General features: G+C 47.4%; 1 pseudogene; it reads left to right on the top strand.

Annotated features, from left to right (window-relative positions):
- The first annotated feature begins 405 nt into the window (after positions 1–405).
- LOC136638046 (5S ribosomal RNA) lies at positions 406–522 on the top strand (annotated as a pseudogene).
- Positions 523–4367: the final 3845 nt, after the last annotated feature.

Here is a 4367-nt window from a genome sequence, read left to right as displayed (position 1 = left end):
GCGTTGGAGAACATGTGTCACTGTTGCAAAAGTGCCGTAAAGCTCTTTGTGAGAGAGCAAGGCTCAGGTGCGCTGGTGAGAAGGTCAGAGGCTTCCTGTGTGAACCAGTGGTGGCAAGCCGACAAGGAGAGGTAGAACACAGCAATCTGGAGCCTGCCCTTCATCCCCTTATCTTCTACTCTACATCACTGCCTCCTTCCTCTGTGCCTGTCTTGCTTAAAATAAACAGGCAGAGTGGAGTATACTGGAAGTGCTCTGGGAAGAGGATCAAAGTGCTGACTGAAGCGGTACAGTGAAGTGCAGCAGGCAGACATAGGGTCTGGAGGGTCACTGCCAAGTGACCACTCAAAGTGAGCCATTCAGTCAGCCTCATCAGTAAGCTGGTCCTGCCTGGGACATTTATGTGCTTGGAGCTATTACCCTGCACATGCTTGATCTCATCTGATCTCAGAAGCTAAGCAGAGTCAGGCCTGGTTAGTACTTGGATGGGATACTGCCTGGGAATACCAGGTGCTGTAGGCTTATACCATAGCCTTTCAAGACTGAAGGTTGCCAACCACTTGTGCTTTGCCAAAATTCTGCAGGATTTTTGGTGTGTGTGTGTTTAAATTGCTGGTCCTGAAATAGTGTTTTAGAATACAAGCTAGCCTGTTGAAATCCTCCTAAGTCATGGCAAATAAAATACAAGGTATAGTCATTAAGATGGGAGGGCAGACAGTGCTATGTAGGGGATAGATAGGAATGACAACAAGCCACACATGGTAGGCATTTGAAAATATATGTTTGTAGGCATATACAGATGGTCATCTGTAGCTTTTGATCATACGCAAAGCCTTTGTGCAGGGTTGGCCCATCCATGAGACCAGCTGAAGCTCTCAGTCACATCTCTCTCTCTTTCTCTCTCTCTCTTTCTCTCTCACACACAAACACCTCCCCTGGTCCTCTGCCTCCCATTCCCTGGATCGGAAGAGGAAAAGGAGGACAAAGCGGAAGTGTGGAGGAGAGGAGAATGGCAGGCTAGAATGTCAAAGGAGCAGAGGCTGACACATCACCAGTTACGGGGGCCAACATTTGGCATCCTGCTTTAGGCACCAGGAGGACTTGGGCCAGGACTTTGTGACAGTGCTGTGACACTTCATACCTTTGTGAACGCCAGTGGTATTGCTGAAGCATGCCGCACGCAGGGTGGTGATACCCCCTCCATATGACACCCCTGTGCTGTGCCAAGTATTGCGAGCAGCGGCAGGTCCAGACCCAGTGGGGCCTGGCATTCAGGTCCAACTGCACAGGTCCTGGAAGTTGTTTGGTGGTAATGCAATTATGTCTGTGCATCAGTGCTCCACTTCTGGGGCGGGGGCATGACATCCAACTGTTCGGAATCTAGGGTGGCTGGGAGTGCCAAACATGGCATGGAGCTCTTCCTTGGGTGGCACACCCATCACTCTTTGCCCGGGGCATAGTAACTAGGGTGGTCGGCCCCAGCCACCCCCCCCTAGCAATGCCACTGGTGGGAGCCACCCCTAGAAATGGCTCACACATTTTATTTTATTATTTTATTTATTTATAGAATTTATATCCTGCCTTTCTATCCAATGAAGGACACTCAAGGCGGCTCATAATTAAAATCATATTAAAAACATAAAGTGTGTGTGTGTGTGTGTGTGTACGTGTGTGTAAAATTAACCTGGGTCCCAAATTAAAATACATTCAGAAAGCGCCATGCCCCCTGGTGTCAGCATAAAAGACCTCCCTAAATAAAAAGGTCTTAAGCTCCTGCCGAACGGACTCTAAAGAGGGAGCTGTTCTCAATTCCAAGGGGAGAGAATTCCACAAACGGAGTCACCACCGAGAAGGCCCTCTTTCTTGCAGCCATCCCCCTCATCTCTGCTAGTGGCTGCACAGTTAGAAAGGTCCCCTCGATGACCTGAGAGGATAGGTGGGATTGTATGGAAGGAGGCAATCCCTCAGATACCCTGGACCCAAGCCATACAGGGCTTTAAAAGTCAAAACTAGTACTTTGAATTCAGCCTGGAAACGAACGGCAGCCAGCGTAGCTGCTGAAGCAGCGGTCTGACCAAGTCGAGCTGACGAGCCCCAGCAACCACACGGGCCACCGCATTCTGCGCTAGTTGCAGTTTCCAAACTATCTTCAGAGGCAGCCCCACATAGAGGGCATTGCAGTAATCTAATCTGGACATCCACTAGGGCATGGGTCACCATGGCCAGGTCAGACACATAGCTAGGACTTCTCAAAGAGCCCCTTAGTTACAGTGGAAAGATATTGTAGGGCTCTTAGAAAAGACCAGGTCCTCATGCAGAGCTGCTGTGGAAGACAGTTGACCATGCAGCAGAGATGCCACACAGTAAACTTTTAAGCTGACGCTTGGACATTTCAGTCTAGCCTTAGTGTGTGGTGAGAGGAGAGTTCCACTCAGAAATCTAATGAGCGTGTGACCTAGAGCTAGCTTCTTTGTCCCCGGATGAGCTGAAATGAATGTACTTCCAAACGTTCTCCTTGGAATTCAGCTCCAATGGAGCACCCAATGGATATTCAACACAACGATACTCATTAATATGATGAGTATCCATTGGGAATCTCTATCTGAATATTCACTAAATATTTGACAAGGGGGTTTCTAGCACCAATACTTGACTTTGCTATTTGACCTCATTATTTATTATATCACTTTACAAATTCCGATGAATTTAACAGCTTAAAACAATTATTTTTACAGCTTTACATCCTACCTGCATTGGAACATATAACCACAGGTTTAAAGAAGGCTCGTATAAGTACCTAGTTACATTTTACTGTTACAAGAACTTGTGAAAATGTAGTGCTTGATATGGTCCAACACAGGGCCAAACAAGATGGAATGTGGGAGTTCTAGGTCTGGAACTCCATCTATGTCCTCCCCCCCCCCCCCCAAAAAAAAAAAAAAAAGCAGCTATAGGAAGCACTGATTTGAATTATGGCCATGATGTGGGTGACTAACTTGATCTCCTGTCTCATGGTGCCAATCCAAATTGCTCCCAAAACTATTAGCTGTGTGAGGAAAAACATATAGGTGCAATTTGGTCTTGTAAGTTTTCCTGCCATGGCTAGTTACATCTTTGGAGCAGGATTTATGGTGAAGAATCAGCATGGAGCAAAGACCTGATGCCACATCCCCTATCCAAATTGGGTCCACTGCATGACTGTGGCTTGGGATGCTCAATCACAACCAGTGCTGGTGCAGGGGGCTTTATAGCCCGTGCTGGGACTGAGCAGGCTGGAGGTCTCCTCGGTTGTAAGGAAACATTTGTTCCCTTACCCCAGGTTGAGCCCCAGCCTGCTCAATGGGGCTACCCGGATCTGAGTCAGCAAATGCCCGGTTCCATCCGCCTCTTCCCTGCTTGGCGGGAGCTTATTTGCTCTATTGAGTGGTTCTCCTGGATTCTGTTCTAACAGAATGGCACAGGCCTTCCCACAGCCTATTCACAGGGTACTGCAGAACGCAGAACATTTGCTACACCCTGCACCAGCCCAGCTGCTGCAGCACAGGCATCACCAACAAATAGGATTGCTCCATCCGACAGAGCACTTCCATGTCAGGTCTAGTTTGGCCTTCATTGCAGGTCTTCCTTTACAATAATCACAATGACAGTGGTGTGAAATTTAGGCTTGGCCTAGAAGAAGAGGAAACACTGTACATTCAGTCCATTATTTTTTGTCCTTTGAGATTATGCATTTTATGTACACAAGCATTAAAGCCTGGCTGCCCAAGTGTATGTTTTGGCCCCAATGCGGGCTTTCCAACCCAGTTTTGGCACTAGCTTTCTCTCAAACGTATTACTATAAAAATACACTCCTGGGTGGTTATTTTAATGTAATCTTATTTGCAGTTTGTATGCACGCTTTTCAATGCCTGAGAACAAAAAAGTAATGCGAGAATAAGCCCAGTGGGTCCCGGAGATTAGGCCCAGTGATCAAATTAAGAAAGCTTGTGCCCTTGAAGCAATCTGGAAATCCAAAGTTGTTTGAGTCATATTGAATCCAAGTATTTTGTTTCCCACCATACAGCTGCTATATCTGGCATAGGTCTGAAAAGTCCCATTGCCAACCAGGCATCCTACCAGGATGTAAGTAAATTAGATTTTTACTTACCTCTTGCTGGCTGTCTGATTCTGCCCCCCTCCCCCATTGCATGCAGCATGCATTCTCTGCATGCATGGTGGAAGATGGTAGAGCATAGACTTCTGCTCTTAGAGTAGTGGTTCCCAAACTCCTACAGGGGAGTTGGGAACCAGGTAAGTATTTGCATGGGCGGGGTGGGATAAGGGCTTTGTATATGAGCTGTGGAGATCAGAGGGGGCTGCAAGCTTCC

The sequence above is a fragment of the Tiliqua scincoides genome, chromosome 1, assembly GCF_035046505.1.
Source record: "Tiliqua scincoides isolate rTilSci1 chromosome 1, rTilSci1.hap2, whole genome shotgun sequence".
Taxonomy (NCBI): Eukaryota; Metazoa; Chordata; class Lepidosauria; order Squamata; family Scincidae; genus Tiliqua; species Tiliqua scincoides.
Note: the sequence above shows the minus strand (reverse complement) of the source record. Positions and strands in the feature narration are given on the sequence as shown.